This window comes from Numida meleagris, chromosome Z (assembly GCF_002078875.1).
Source record: "Numida meleagris isolate 19003 breed g44 Domestic line chromosome Z, NumMel1.0, whole genome shotgun sequence".
Lineage (NCBI taxonomy): Eukaryota > Metazoa > Chordata > Aves > Galliformes > Numididae > Numida > Numida meleagris.
Genome location: NC_034438.1, coordinates 38,147,907 through 38,165,102, shown reverse-complemented (window position 1 = coordinate 38,165,102; position 17,196 = coordinate 38,147,907). Strand labels below are relative to the sequence as shown.

At 37.3% G+C, this 17,196-nt stretch overlaps 1 protein-coding gene across 5 annotated transcripts in view; it reads left to right on the top strand.

Annotated features, from left to right (window-relative positions):
• The window catches only part of LOC110389792 (guanine nucleotide-binding protein subunit alpha-14-like), a 67,632-nt gene extending 50,689 nt beyond the window's left edge, over window positions 1-16,943 (top strand). The window contains exons 5-9 of one of the 5 annotated variants that reach the window (XR_002433379.1): window positions 688-1,098; window positions 8,502-9,495; window positions 9,938-10,019; window positions 12,846-12,949; window positions 16,883-16,943. The gene's annotated coding sequence lies outside the window, so the exon portion shown is untranslated. Of the gene's footprint in view, window positions 1-687; window positions 1,099-8,501; window positions 12,950-16,882 lie in introns of all 5 variants that reach the window. The other 4 variants (XR_002433381.1, XR_002433382.1, XR_002433378.1 and 1 more) reach the window with 4 other exon arrangements.

The following is a 17,196-nucleotide window of genomic DNA, read 5'->3' as shown; positions in this document are numbered from 1 at the left end:
AGAGCTCTACCCCAAACCCAGTGATACGCTGGCTCAAGGAAACTGAAAGCTAACTTCCCTCAGTAAAAACATCCCTGATACTGTTATCCTCTCCATGACCACAAGAATGCACTAAAGTTATTTGTCTGGTCAGCAGAAATTTTTTTTTTTAACTAATACAACAATAATAAAAACAGGCAGTAAAATCAGGAACATTAAAAGGAAACCCATCAAGAAACACAATGGCACAAATGGGATGCACCAGGAAAAAAAAAACAAAAAACTGAAGAACAAAGGTATTAATTTACAGATAGAGAGCTAATAGAGCTGGGATGTTAAAGAAAGCCTTCAGATTATGCCCTCAGTTGATTTAAGTGATTTCCCATGTAAAATGCACTGTCTTCAGTGAGATTACCTATGATGTGGAACTGTATTCAAAATATGTATAACTTCTGAGATTTTATTGATGCTTACTACTTTTCTTGAAGTGTTACAGTTTTGATATCAATTTTTTGATTTCTTTTGAAGTGCATCTGTTGCAGCAGTATAGAAAACTTGAAATTTGATATTATGTCTCAAACTCAGATAAAGACCGAATTTTAAATCTGATTTTTAAAATGCAAAAATGCAGCACAAGTTAAGGTCCAGTTTCTTATTGGTGGGAGACCAGGCTTTGCAGCAGAAGAAACAGCATATTTCCCTTTGCAGAGGAGATGTACGCTTTGAACCTGGAGTACTGCGTCCAGTTTTAAGTTCCCCAGCACAAGCTAGAGATTGAGAAACTGCAACACATTCAATGAATCGTAGAGTCATCTGAGTTGAAAAGGACCTTCAAGATTATCAAGTGTAACTGTCAACCTGACCTACCAAATCCCTTCACTAAACCAGGTCTCTTAGTGCTGCTTCCACACATCACTTGAATACCTCCAGGGATGAGGACTCCTTCACTTCCCTGGGCAGCCTGTTCCAATTCTTTACCATCCTTTCCATAAAGAGAGAAAACCTGAGGACATTCCTGGTAAGACACCAAGAAACTTCCTCTAAACTTAGTCCTGTTTTGAGCACGGATCAGAGCTGATGATCCCCAGCGATCCCTTCCATACTGGCTTACTCGATAAGGTATGCAACGGCTTCCATTTTCTCTCCATTTTACTTTGTGATAAGGTTTTTTATTCAGGTGTGAAAAATAATTTAAAAAAACACGGAGTGCCAAAGTGCCTTGAACATACTTCCTTTTTTCTTTTTTTTTTGGGGGGGGGGGGGGGGGAGGGGGATGGGGAGTGGTTTTATTTTTGCAGCCTATTTTTGCAAGCCAGAATTCTTAGCTGAAGAAGATCCTGCAATAATTTACAGTAATGCTATACCACTGTTCTATTACACTTGTCAATTGCAATGCAAACAAGAGAAATGTGATTTAAAACTTGCAAAACGGTTATAATTTAAAAGTAATTTATTTGGAACTGCATGTATCTGAAAGTTGTCTAAACTTATTAATTTTCAAGGATTTATTCTGAAAGGTTTCTGGCATTATTCCTTGTAGACAAACTTCTGGGTGGTCTTGGAATGCAGATCAGAACCTTACAATGTATTTTTCATTGGAAAAGTCATGCTTGTGTTAGGAAAGTCTACTTGAACAATCACAAATAAGTGATTGGGCATTAGAAAATAAAGATAATTGCTTATATGAATACATAAAAATAACTTTGTTTCAGAGACCAGGAGATTCAAAGAACACTGCAAGTAACCTAGTAGTTTCCATTATGGCTTTGAAGGAAATGATTTAAAATTTGTTTTTCCACAGAAACTAAATGGTCAGTCAAACAGCCAGCTGAATTCCACTTAAGTTCATAAATCCTGTTCTGCCAAATAAAACTGGAAGTCCAGCCAATTCTACCATTGAGCCTTAGGGTCTATTAGTGAGCTTATAGGGAAGGACTTTGAGGATATGATTGTAATGACCTGTTATGATGATCTTTCCAGTGTCTGGATGTTGTATGAAATAGGACAGAGTCCTCAGTCCTCTTGATTTTTCTTTTGATTTGTCAGTTGATTTTTCAGTCACCTAGCACTGTGTGAAATCCTTCCACACTAACTCAGTGTCATTGTTTGCTTTGCCTGTTGTAATTACTTTCAGACGCTGTAACTTCAGTAACAGTATAATACATTCGGGATTATTTGTGGAATGGAGTAGCAGGTATCTGTCTAAATATGCTGCTGACCGTTCCTCAATGAGGACTGATTATCTAACTCATCTTTTAATTTTTGTCTTTAAGCTGCTTCATAATCCACAAAATTTCCCTCCTGTTCTTCCTCTGTTAAATCTTACTCTCTAACAGCATTCACTTAAGGGCTTTTCTGGAAGTATATCCAAGTGTATTACACAAGGTGTGTCAGTCTTAATGTACTCGACGATTTTTTTAAAGAGATCTGGTAGATCTCTGAGCTAGGACTTCACTTACAGAAACTTACTCTGTGCTTTACAGGACTGCAATATATAATAGGTAAAAACACCTGCTGGAAACTATCATGAAAGCGGGTGTCAGTGAAGAAAAAACATAAAGGAATGAATTCTTCCATTCTACACAATAGGGCCTTTACATGTGATGGTGTGTGTCTTTTTCTGTAAAGTGAAGAACTGTTATTAGGGCTGAAATCAACAACACAGACTTAGATATTGCTGTATCAAACATTTTGGCACTCGTCTTTTTTTGTTTGTCTGCCTCTGGTACATGGACAATCAAACACAGCATATCAAGCAAGATACCCTAAACAATCAAGCTTTGTTGGAAGTGTGACACTTTGCATTGAGTAGCATAGAAGAGCAACATTCAAAAGTGGTTAGTACACAGCAGAGAAGAAACTAAACTTCAGGTTTCTGTTTTTCAAGTGCTGTAACCTCCAAATTAGGAGGTGTATGGAATGTCTCTTTCCTTTTTTTGTTTCTGCTACAATGAATTTGAGCATAAAAGACTGTTCCTGTGCTGTTTAAGCTGTCATCCAGAAAAGGCAGATGCAGTTTTCTAAGCTTCACTAAGTGTTCAGTGTTTGATAGTGGCATTTGGAAGTGCTGGTCCTTAAGAAGTTTTATGACCAGCAAACTGTGTGGAAAGCGTCCATCTCTCAAATGTCTCATCACCTGACTATCAGTGTTTCTGCTCTGCTGGAGAGGTGGGAGGTAATTTCACGTCACGGAAAGGGGAGATTCAGTCAAAGATTATTGTTGGATGGAACAGCCTGAAGTCTATTCTGTGGGAGCTTATTGACAGCCTTCTAGATACCAAGCGATAGGGCAAGGAGTAATGGCCTAAAACTTGAACATAGGAGGTTCCATACAAATATGCGGAAGAACTTCTTTTCAGTAAGGGTGACAGAACACTGGAACATCTTGCCCAGGGAGGTTGTGGAGTTTCCTTGTATGGAGATATTGAAGACCCATCTGGATGCCTGCCTGTGTGATGACCTACTGTAGGGTACCTGCTTTAGCAGGCACGTTGGACTCAATCTACTGAGATCTCTTCCTCCTCCTGCGATTCTGTGATTTGTGGACTTCTATACATCACCACTATCAATGCACCCAGCCAGAAAGTACTATAGTGACATTTTCCCATTCTTAAAGCAAAACTGAATTATAAGTAAATAATATGTGAGCTGCCATAAAACCCAGCTACTTGTCCAGCAGAATTATTTTTGAAAGTTTACTAGGCACTAATTTCTAACAGGTTTTTATGTCTGAGGCCATAGAGGTAAATAGGATGAGAAAGAAATGGATTATAGATGTCACATCTTTCAAGTACAGAGTATTCATACCTGAAATAAAATATATAGACACTGAAAATACTGATTAATATGGAAGTAGCGTGGAATTCTTCTTCAATTCTCATAAATATAAAATATTTCTTGACTTAAAACCCCATGGCACTTATTTTGAGAATTTATATAACAAGTCATTTAGGAAGAAAAAGAGATTTTTTCTGTCCTGTATCTGTAAATACAATTTTCTAATTAATAATTAGCAAATCATGACCTCTGCCTTTGTTACAGCAAAGTTTAATTCATGTTAATGTGTAAAGCTAAAGGGATTAAATGAGCTGTAAAGGGATTACATGAACTGTAAGGCTCAGAAGGGAATAAATAAATTATGAGAAGTGGTTAGGCATGCTCTTTGTGAAATACTTTCTCAGTGTTTTGCCCAGAAGCTCTGCAACACCGAAACAGTAGAACCTATGATTTAAATTTTTACAGCTTTTGTTCTTCCATTCATTTTGTATTTCTTTACAATAGTCCTTTTTCTTTACAATAATCTTTTTGAGGATAGGGGAGAATAAGTTTTTCATTTTTTCATCATAGTAAATTTTACTTGCTGTAGTTCATTAACAAAATGGGCAGGCATTTAAGATGCATCTTTTGTCCTATTGATCTATCTTTTGTCATACTGCCAGCCCAGATTTTTCAAGTAGTGCATCAACTTCGCTCAGTTTTTTGTAATATTCAGTATTTTTCTTGGGATATATAAAATCATCAAGGTGTTACTGAAGAAATTGAGTTACTGTTTGCTAGAGTCTATAAGGTCAGATTGTTTTTATAAAAAAAGGATTGTTATAGGAATTGATGTGTGAGAGCAGAACTCCGTTATACAGTGACGCTGTTGACAAAGTCAGCTGAGAGACTAATTGCTTGTGTAGCTGGGAGTTATGCTATTGTCCCAGTGTCTCTTCAGTTAGAGGGTCTCATTACTTAGCAGTGCAATGAAAACAAATCTAATTCTTTTGCTCTTCAAAAGTCAAAACCAAAATGTACAGTTCTCTGATTTCCTTTATTCAGGCACATGAGGAGAAAGAAGAGACTGGGCTTTCATAGCTATGGGTTTTTAAAAGTCCAGTGGAGGTTAACAAACAGGCTACATCTTTCATGAAAATGTTGAATTAATCACTTAAATAAAGCCTAATAGGTCTATTAATTACTTAAGCCATGTATTTAATAAATTAAATGGAAGCTAAGAATGTGCCATAATCAGAGCTTGGCTAGAGAAAGGCTAGTATATAATCTCATTGACAGAAGTCTAACAAGAGTTGTATACTCAAACAGACATAACAGTAATATTTGCAGCTTGCTTTTCTGCTGCGTACTGGAATGAACAGCACTGTCTGGTGCCCTACAAGAGCTAGAGGAGTTAAAGAGGAAGCATTTCACATTGTTATAAAGCACACCATGTTCATGTGGGCTGTGAAGTGTCTGAATCTCTTCAGGCAGGGATAATCTCTTTGGGCAGGGATATGTTATGTTTGGCAGCTTTCACCTGCTGTACAACATGATGTACCCATACAATACTACATAAGATAATATCCAAGGAATTCACTTTAGCAAGGAAATCAGAGAGCTGAGCAGCTTGGCTCACTGGGGAAACATGTTCTTCCGAGGACATTGTCCTTAAAAACAATCTGTAGTAATGGGTGAATATCAAAAGACTTTAAAAGTTCATTTTAGTTTAGACAGCAACAACATCCAAATAACTATGTCTACAAATATGGACTGGAAATTTGGTCAAGCAGATTGTTATATGTTGTTAGATATCTAGTGCTTCCTGTGTTTAATTTTTTTTAGATGTTATGCTTCTGCATTACTTCATAATGAAAGAGGCATTTGGAAGAACCAACACAGTGTATAGTGCAGTATAACTAAAATGCTAATTCTAAAAAGTGAGGTGGTAAGTAAGGTAGTCTCATAAAGTAAAATATCATTTTGCCAATAGTCTTAGTCTCTATCTCTCATTCATAGGCTCTTGACTTGCTTGTGGCTATTTTTCAGGGACAGCTCTTCACACTCTATTCCTTTTTTGATGTAGACAGCAAAGCTTTCTCCTTTCTATTCCTTTTGAACAGATTGTTGCCATTGATAGTCACATTCCAATAATGGGAATCATCCAGGTTTTGGTGACAGCAGCTACATCATGATGTTCTATTAGCACAGGGGCTTCCAGCTCCTCCCATTTATTTCCCAACCTGCGTGCATTGGTGTAGTTGGTCACTCAGCCTTGATGCCTTCTTGGAAGATAACTCCTTAGCTCCCTTGAAGCATTTTTCTAAGTTTCCCTGTTGCCTTCTCCTATTGCCTCAGTGGTTCCTGGCTTATCATCATAACATTTCACATGTGCAGTAGATTGAGGGCCCCTTCTAGAACCATGTCCCTCTAACCTAGCTATGCTGTCTCACACTGTGTCTTGGGTGGTCTCACTATCACCCCCCACCCTGCCTTTTAACCTAGTTTAAAGCTCTGCCAATGAGCCCTGCTAGCTTTTCCTCAAGGACTCCCTTCACCTTTGAGAAAGGCGAACCCCATCTGATGCATTCAAGTCCAGTGCCATGTAGGCTGCCCTGTTGTTAAAAATCCAAAGTTTTTGCAGCAGCACCAGGCATGATGCCAAGTGTTTATCGTAGGATCATTCCATTTCTTTCATTGTTCTTGCTCAGTACAGGAGGCAGATAAGAGAAGATGATCTGTGCGCTCAGTTCCTTCAACTAATGTCTCAAGGCCCTGAAGTCCCTTTTGATGGCCTTTTGAACTGTGTGTAGCTGCTTCATCACTCCTCATGATAAGAGAATCTGCCCTGCATACTGAACATTCATTCCCCCTGCAGGGAGGAGTCATCTACAACTAATATCCTTCTCTTCTTATCTGAGGCTATAGCCTTGATACTTCTACCAAACTGTAGAGGTTAGACATCTACACTATCTCTTTTTTTGGTCTTCAGCTGGTTGAAAAACTTCTTTCTGATTCCAGGAGCTGTTGTGTAAACATCAGTCAAATCTTTAAATATCTATTTGCATCCTCTTATACTTGCCACATTCAATGTGAGAATTCCAGTGTTTTAAGACTTTAAGCCTCAGAGGTTAGTAATTGTGTACAGTTTCTGGGTGAAAACTTGTTTTCTTGGACTAATAATTGAATTTGTTGCTTTGGCAGAAGATCATTCTCTTTCATCTTTATGTTTGGGTTTTGATTTGTTTTGTTTCCTGATTATGAGTTCACTAACTGAGACTCCTTCTTCAGCCTAGGAAATCCCAAAGCAGTCTGTATCTACAAGAGTTCCCCTTTTTAGACCAATTGAAAGGGTAGTGCTAAGCACAGGGCTGTGCAAAATAGAGATGCAGACATTTGGATCTGAGAATCTCATTACTTCCAAGGAAGGAAAAAAAGGCATGGATGAATTTCATATTCTTAGCCAGCTGCATTTTAATGTTTTGTTTTGATTTGAGATGAACATTATCTAATCACAACTTTCTGCCCTGAATTTGCTTCCTTCCTTTCAGGAATGTGCACATAATGTACCTCAAGAGAAATTTATTCATGCTTTTCCTGAGTCACTATAACTCTGAAAGAACTCTATTGCAGTCAGTGGTGGAATGTGTTTACAAATCATCTTAATATAAAAATCCCCTCCCCTAACAACGTTCTCCCTAATTTGAACACGCATAGAAGTAGATAGTGATTTAGGAATGTGTCTTTTCATTCTTGAAACAGTTTTATTAAAATGTATTATGGCTAATTCACGAGGCTTTTCTATTTTTTGTAAACATTGGAAGAATTTGTAAGTATTACATCTGGTTTCTAAGACAAGAAGTATTTTGTGATTGCACAATGTGCTTGGCTACCTTTCTTCATCCCTTGTGATTCTTAAACCCAATGAGAAATGTCAGCTAGATTTACAGATAGAGATCTCAAAGGTAATTAGGTTCTGACAGGTTTTGCAAAAAAGATGGCTGAATAAAGGAGAAAGTTGTTGCATATATCTTGGTGTATAAAAATAAGCTGGCACAAAAATACTGATCAGAATGTTTAAGGAATGTGTGCCAGTACTTCACTGCTGAAGAAACATTAGTTCTGTACCTCTGCAGAACCCAGGAATGGGTTTTGTTAGCTTTTGTGCACTTCCTTTGAGTCAAGAGAGATTCATTCACATCTTCACGCTAAACATGACTGTCTTTTCTCATAATATGCTGCAGTAAATCAGAAGCTATGAGCAGGATATGCTGGATTAAATTCTGTAGCCCAAATCAGTCTATACTCCAGATTTAAGTAGTCAGAATGATTTCTTCAGGAAAATAAACAGTCTTTGTTATAGATTTGCTTGTTTTTTAAAGAGGATGAAAATTCGTTTTCATTAATTTTGCTAACCACTGCTAGAAAATGAGATAAAATTATTTTAAAATAACTAAAATAGGATGCAGATATGTGAAATGGATTTCTGATCTTCATCTATTAATGTATATGAATTAAAGTATAAATTTTGGTATAGCAGAAATGTAGACATATTCCTCTAAGCACAACGAATGCTTCAAATAGTTGTTGTCTTCTTGACATAATGTCTGATATTATACGCAAAATTAGAAGAAAGGGACTAATTGGAAAACAGCAAACAGGCTGTTGGAATGGTCTGACAGGGTTAAAGATGCCTGAGTAAACATCTTAAGTGTTGATTTATTTACATAAATTTTACAGTTTTTGCTCTTTCTGTTTTTGTGAAGGCCGCAGTGTTCTTGGAAAAGAAGATGGCATGAAAGGAGGAGTGGCCAGCAGGGCAATGGAGGTGATTGTCCCCCACTTCTCTGCCCTCGTGAGTCCTTATCTGGAGTACTCCAACCAGGTTTGGGGCCCACAGCACAATACAGATGGGGAGCCATTGGGGCAGGTCCAGAGGAGGACCACAAAGATGATCAGCGGGCTAGTGCTCCTCTCATGAAGAAAGATTGAGGGAGTTGGGGTTGTTTAGTTTGGAGAAGAGAAGGCTCTGGGGAGACTCATTGCGACCCTATAAGAGGACTTATAAGCAGGAGGGGGACCAACTTTTTACATGGACAGACAGTGACAGGAAAAAAGGGAGTAGCTTTAAACTAGAAGAGTGGAAATTTACTTTAGATGTAAGGAAGAAATTTTTACTCATATGGTTGTGAGGCACTTGCACAGGCTGTCCAGAGAAGCTGTGGATCCCCCATCCCTGGAGGTGTTCAAGGTCAGGTTGGATGGGGCCCTGGACAGCCTGAGCTGGTGAGTGGCAACCCTGCCTGCAGTAGAGGGTTGGAACAGGATGATCTTTACGGTCTCTTCAAACTAAGCCATTCTATGACTCTGTGATTATCAATTAAGTTAATTTTGTCTATTGACAATTTATCTTACTGATAACCTGGTAACTTCTCTACTTGTAATCATTTTTTCCAGCCAGGGAATACCTATATGAAAAATGAAATAATTTCAAAAGTTGTTAGCATTCCTCTCAATTCCGACTTACTTAAGTGGTGAGTAGTCAGACTTCTAATTGAATTTCCACATTTCCGCTGTTGTAACAACACATTACCAGAAGGGTAAAACTAGCATCTCAAAGAGAATCTCTTGTGAGAATGACAGTATTTGCCATTTGCAGATGAAAGGAAGCAACTTTTCTATACAGTTTCAATCCTATTGCTTGTAGGACCAACTAGACGAGAAAGTGATGAAAAACGTACAGAACTGAATTTCATTGAGGTAAGCTCAGGAATTGCAAAACCAACTGTTATTTCAGAATCCTTGTATAAAAGACAATAATTCACCATAAAGGAGTATGATATGGAACTCCTTAGGGTCAATTTAATAGATTAGAAGGACTAATTGATGAAAGGGAAGGAGAAATGGGGTGACTGCAAATGTAGTGCCTCAAACTGAGTGACTTGTTGGAAGCTCCAGAAATCTGTTTCTTATCTGAATGCTCTGGATTCTGAAGTTATAGATAATGAGGTAGTACTGAATAACATGAAATTATTTATAAATGAAATAAATAAAAATTAATAATAAAAAAAATTTGATTTTACTTGGACAAAAATTGTAGGCTGTATTTAGGAACAAAGGATGTTGATTTGACTTATTTCAAAAAAGAATTGGGAATGAGACAACTGGTTGAACACGATTTTCTTATATATTGCTATAACAGAGAGAGAGAGAGAGAGACTCCTCATCTCTCATATAATTTGAGAAAGCCGGAAGAGCAGAGAGATGGACCAGTCATCTGAAAGGTCAGAGTGCTACTGAAAACTTGCTTTTAGTTCTGCTATTCACACAGATGTTCAAAAAAGATCTGAATGATTTATCTGATTATATAAAACATACCTTATTAGTGTTCTCTTGTCTCGATCCAATTATTGGAGGAGATGGTTCCCATATATATACCCAGAGGAAGATTAAGGCAGCAAGCAAGCCCAGATGTTGTCCAGTGATTTATTACAAATTCTAAGCTACTAAGGAATGCAGGGAAGATAGAGAAGTTAGCAATAGTAAAGAGAGAAATCCAAGCAAATGGTTTACAAAGCAGGGATAGTCACCACCAGAGATCCAGCAACATCTCATTGGTCCATAGGGAGGCAGCAAGTCAGTCAGCAACATCTCGTTGACCTGCACAGCGGCAGTTCAGTGGAGGAGGTACCCATTCTTCCTTGAAATTCTTAGGGTTTTCATCCACTCCATAGTGTTCTTCTGGTTGCCAGGGGCACTTCTGCTTTGTTTGTCAGGGGCAATGGCCATGATAATTGCAACAGCATGTCCATGGTACATGCCTTTCTCACTGAGTAACCGGCAGCTGATCGCATGATTGTTGCATGGTGGGCTGCTGTGTATGCGTGTTGACTGCATGGTGGTCCTCTCCTCCAAGACAATCCCCTTAAGTCAACTTGAATGCCCCAAAGAAGCAACAGCCAAAAATGTTCTGCCCGGTTGCCCAGCCACATGTCTTTCTCTTACTGCTGTGCTCATGGTAACCATTAACCTCAAAAGCTTGTCGAGCAGATTATGTCTCGGATGGGTGCCCCTGAACAAGCTTTGAGACAAAAATTGTTCCAGCTTCTTACAACTCTGTATTGGTACCATGACTGAGGAAATGCAATCTGTTTATCCTCCTAGCATACAGGGGAGAAATTTAACTGCTTTGACCTCACTGATGATCTCTGTGTCACCTTAATTCAGCATTCCCCTAAAGACAGAATTACTTTCACAATGGAGCTACCTATCTAGCTGAACTTACAAGCATGAGCAGTAAAACGATTAATGTTCTTATCTGTGATATGAGGTCAGGCGTAAGTAAATAAGCATGCTTTCAGAGGAAGAAGGCTGAAATATGAGCAAAATGTGCTTTCAAGAAAAAAGCTAACCAGAACAACCTCCATCTCTATTTTAAATTTTTGTTATTTTTTGGTGAGTTGCTGATTTGTAGATTTGTTACCATATGCTGACCTGTTAGTAGTGCAAACATAGCCTTTGAGTATTATTTAGTATTTCTGAGAAATTCTCCCCCTCCATAGCCACATCCCTGAAGAAATCAGGGATGGTTATTGACAAATGCATTTCTCACCCGATACTGTGTCACCCAAACACTGTGTAGGAGTCTCCTAGCAGTGTGCTTCCAATGATATGTTTCAGTACCATGTGGTCTAATCAGTTACTTGGAGTTATTTTGATACACACAGCTTAATATTACTAAGATTTCTTTTTATAGGAGATAGTTCGGGGATGTCGCAGCTGAGAACTGATCCCAGTTTTTTTGGAAAATGTTTCTTCCAAGTGGTGGTGCTTGTTAGTACAAAGACCAATTCTAAGAAAAGCTTCTTTCATACCAACTTTGCACTTGTCCCAGTGTGTAAGCAGGGTATCATCCCAACGAAAAATTACACGTATGTTTAGCTTTGAACTTGATAGCATTACTTTCATGTTGAAAGTGAAGGTTTTGCTTACTTTTACAAACAAGATTTCAATGATTGCTTACATTAGCAGGAAGCAATGTTTCAAGTCTGCAATCTTGTTCTGTCTCTAGCAAGACCAAAAGTTTTAATGCTGTATATATTTTCTATGAGGATGAAATAAAAAAGTGAACACATGTAAACCTCTACTTACATGCTAGAAAAATGATGTTTTATGAGAGATATTTTAGTTCTTCAATAGAGGGGATCTCTGTCTCTCTAGTTTTTTCTATTTTTGTTCTATTTACATATGGCTAGCTACCAGATGCTTTGATAAAAATGTGAACATGCACACCCACACTGATCCACCTCTTTATTTTCTAAACATACTGTAGGTTAGTAAGTGTGGGAAAGAATACAAATTTACCTCACTCTTGCACACATTTTCCCATTTTCCTAAAACTATTATTGATGGCAATGGGGAGTCAGGAAAAAAAAGAGAACAAAGCAAGAAACCATAAAAGATTAAAACCACCATTTCAAATGGAGGTCATTAACTCGAGCTGTAACCCAAATATTTTTGCAGTGTGCTGAATAATAGTCTCTGTCCAGAGAAGAAAAATGAACCAACTTAAAAACTTGATTGTATTTGGGATGGTATAGTAATAGATTTTGCTTTGTCCTTTGCCCCAAATATTAAAAGTGTTGGAAATCTGAGGTTGGGAAGCTGCAAATTACATATGTATACTTGTATATTTGTAGATGTACATGCTGACTTTTAGTCCACATATATGTACTTCTGCAGAAACCAACCCTTTTGTGCTTGCAGAAGTTGTCTAATATTTACATATATATGGATGCACTCTCAACTATAATTTATTTAACAAAAGGCTAATATATAAAGATTAACTGCAAACTATTTCATTTTGTGAAGAGCAAAACAAAGATCTTATGATCCTCATTTTTATTTTTATTTTTACGGGTACTCCATGAAGTTTTAAGAAGGGCCTGACTATGTGGTCTTGTTTTTGAATCAGGTCTTTGCCAAGAAACTGTGTTGCCAACTACAACCTGGGTGGTGGTTTGTCCCGGTATTTTTGCAGTTATGTTATTTAGCCTTTCTTTGCTTCCTGCTTGCCAGCGTACTGTTTATCATCTCCATGATTATTGCAGATGGGGCATGGACTAATAATGATGAAACACTGAGAGAAAAAGAATTGCTGCAGGCTGTGGGTGCAGATGGAATAGGCTCAGGAAGAACACAATTAAAGCTTATAGTAAGTGGTTGGCATACAACCAGGATGGTATCTATTCAGCACTGTAATTTGAAAATTTTTAATCTTCAACTTAATTTACTGTTCCTATCCAGTTATCAAGACTATGATCACATATTTTTCAAACACATCGAAAAGAGACTATTAAAGCTGAATAACAAGAGACTGCAGAATAAGCAACTTTGATCTTTTACCTATAATATTCTAAGTATTTCAGCCATTAACTTCCCCTACTTTTCTAATATTTCTTAATTTTCTTCTTTCACAGTATTCTGTCACTTGGAAATTGAAGCCAATCCGAACACACTGAACTGTTGTCTCTTGGGTCATTGTTAAGAGATAGCGGCAGCGTGTACATTCTGTGTTCAGCTCATCCAGTAGCTAGCTTCCTCTTCCTTAGTTTTAAGTGTGGATTGTTCATGTTCAGTTTCTTCTTTATTCAAAATACACAAACAGAACTGTCATAGGTGATTTTGTAGCTAATTTTATGAATATCTCTGATATACATTGATATGTATAACACTGATAATAGAGACTTAGATATGAAAAATACCATGCCTCTGACCGAGGGAGCTGCATTTTGCACTACTTGTAGTTCAGCATAATTTAATAAACAGTGGACTTGCTAGTACCGAGTAGTTAGCTGCTTTAAACAGCTCCGCTTCCTATGGTTCCATTTTAAATAATGTTCAGCAACAATCCAACAGAATTTGAAGTTGACATATCTTCTCAGTAAAACTTAAAGTGTTTTTTTAAAGTCAGTTACTTCCACTAAAACAATATATGGTCTGGGAACAGCAGTTTACCAGCTTCTTGTCCTCATTGTAGTGAACTATAAAATCCCAGGGCTTTTTCTTTTCAATTTTAAGATTTCTCATTCTATTACTTTAGAAACAAACACGTCCTATTCATTATATCAAACTGTAGAAAAATATAAAATGAGAACAAATGCAAATATGGCTCTAGTAAACTCCAGTGACTTCCAAAACACATTACATTTTATTCTGAAACATTATATTTATGGGCTTAACAACAGCATGAGAATAAGGCAAGTGTATATTCCTATGTATTCTGTATTGAGGAATGATGTATATTTGAGCAGCACTGAAGAAGTAAAGATGGATAAAGACAAAAACTGTGCAGTTTTTAGTGATGCCATCTTCCTGTTCACATAGTATGTCAACAAACTCCTGAAGTGCCTAAATACATCATGATAAATATCTTAATGAAGCAGCATACACTTCCAACTGTAGGTCCTTGTTAACTTCTGATACTGAACAGCCACTTTGTGTCCATTCCTGTGAATAAATTATTACACCTTCCACCTATTACAATGGCTGCCCTGAAAGTAATGTCCCCCATTTTATTATGTTGGCCCATAATGTGGTGGTGGTATGGTAGTAGAGACTGAACCTTCCCACCAATATTCCACTACATGTTGTTGCTGGGTGACAGATGGCAGCGGAGGTGCGGTCTGACAAAACGTTATCTGAAATGGAAGTGCGTATGAAGAAAAGGTGTGTCCTTGAATTCCTCTGTTTGTTTGTGGTGTTTTGCATTTCCCCTCTTTGTTCCTTGCTTTGGTCTGTAATTACTGTAGATTTGTTTTTTCCTTTGCTTGTCATGTTTGTATACCTTTTCTATTCTTTCTGTGAAACACCCATTGCTCATACATTGCAATGCAGTTTATTTTCACAGCGTTTCTTGGGGATAACTTCTTACTGGTAACATCCACTCCAGCTTTGAGAGAAATGAAAACTGAACTTCAAAAGGCATTTATTTGCATTAATCTACAAAAATCCTATAGTGGGTTAGAAACAAGTTTTTGTGCTTGTTTGTTGTTGTTTTTAAAGCCTTGACTAGCAGAAATATTTTTATTATGAACTGGAGGGGCTGTCTGTGGAGACTGAGGGTTAACTTAGTTTTGCCAGGCAATGCAAATTTTTAGTTCAGTTGCAATAAGTGTTTCTGATGACTGTGAATAAAATACAGAATATCTGAAAATACGGAGAATATTACAGCTAATATCAGTGTTTGACAATTAATATTACTTGAAAGTTGTAGAGTGAACAATGCATTTCCAATTATAATTTTATTTTGTGCTGGTATCTTTTATTATGTCGACAAAATGCTGTAGAAAGATCTTTTACTTCAGTCATTGCAGTAGTCAGAGACTGATGTAGCAGTCTGACTACTTTGGTTGATTTTTGTGATGAATGTTTGCTGTTAAACTAAAAAATGCAGGATCCTCACTGCCCAGTTTGAAGGACTTTATGTAGCCTCTAAAGACATGTCAGGGTACACTTCAAGTTTAATCCCCTTGTCAGTTCCTGGTTGGATTATCGTACACTATCTCCTAAGATTAGATACTCATTTATCTTCAAGATATAATTTTAAGGGGAATCAAACTCTTTGTATCTTGCTTTTGTGTCCTATCCTCCACCCACGTTTCTTACCAAAGGCATTTTTGATTAGTAACACAACTGTTTACTGAGGATGAGGAAGACATACCTGTGGAATTATAATAAAATCACATGGTGCTTTAAGCAATTTTTCAGTTTTGTGGAGGATTTTTAATTTGAATTACAAGAGAGCTTAAAGTTGAATAATTAGCTGTCAGCATGGAACTTTGTTTGGTATAGACTATTAAGGGAAAGATTAATCTGAATTATTTTCCTCTCAAAGGATGTTTTTATATCATGTGGAACTTGAATACATAGGGTGACTGAGGTTTCCACATGTACAATGTTACGAAATATTTCTTTTCACAGGGACCTGATAACAAAGTTATACTTTTTTCAAGAGCATTTAGGTGAAACTCTCAAAGAAACCTGCAATGTTTTAGCATGAATTGAAGCTCAACTCAACCCTAGTCAAAATGCTGTGATGGATGCTTGCATGTTGGTTCCCTGTCTGACAGAGTGCTAGAAAAGACTATCCCTTCAAATTGCTAAAGTCATGAAAGTGCTATTCATAACCTAAACTATTCTGCACTTTGGTCTGGTGACAGATTAAAAGCAGGGGCATGAGTTATTACCAAGACACAGGGTCTCTAATCCCATCTCATATATAGTTCTCAAATAAAATATAAATCATCTAAATAAAATATAAACCAGAGGTATAGCTCTGCTCACATTGTTGCAGTTCAGCACGAACAATTATGTAATAGTTAAGAAACAGAAAAAGGTATTCAATAAACAATATCACCTGTCTTGCTAGCATAACTGTGGTGTTTTAAAAATCATTACACATTACAGTATATGTGAAGATACCCTACAAGAAAAAGTAACAAGAGTTTTAACACCTTGGTTCATTTGAAAATATTTTAAGTTAGTTAACAGTGTAACAGTAATTACTATATTAAAAGCTATTAGCTACTATTTTAAAAATGCACAGTTTTAAAAAATGTCAGAATTCTTGTCATTCATTTTTGTGAAATAGAATAGCTGAGAAATCCAAGGTCATTCCAATCATGAAGAATTTGCCCAGACATTATGACTGTATTAAAAGTTGCTAAATGAAAAAGGAGAAGACAACAGTGCTCACAATTTTTTGTTAATTTGGACAAGCATGGAGAAATTGCTTTTCAGGCATTAGAATCTAAGTTACATAGTTTTACAGTTGTTCATAATAAATTTAAGATGCCATGACTTCCTATGTCCCATCTTCTTTCTGATGCTTTTCTCATTTTGAGTGAGTAGGTTAACACACCTACTACCATTCAGATTTTCCTGTTCAGACCCAATATGCTACTGCCACAGATCCACTATAGATCTGTATGCAGTGTTACACAGTTTTGTGAATGTGTTAGGAGAGCTCAACTGTGTTAGCAAATGTTGGCATATAGCCAGCTGAGTGGTTATAGAGAGCAGTAGATACTGTGGTGTCCTTTAAAAGCAAGACATACATTTATCTTCATCTTATCTTTATTTATAGGGAGGAATAACCGCATGCATCGTTACAGTTAAGGGATGACCTGCTGGAGATGAGCTCTGCGGAGAAGAACCTGTCCTGGTGGACAACAAATTGGCCATGAGCCAACAGTGTGCCCTGGTGGCCAAGAAGGCCAATGGTATCCTGAGGTGCATTAAAAAGAGCATGGCCAGCAGGTTGAGAGAGTTGATACTCCCTCTCTACTCTGCCCTGGTCAGGCCACATTTAGACAACTGTGTCCAGTTCTGGACTCCCCAGTTCAAAAAAGACAGGGATCTCCTAGAAGGAGTCCAATTGAGGGCCGCAAAGATGTTAAA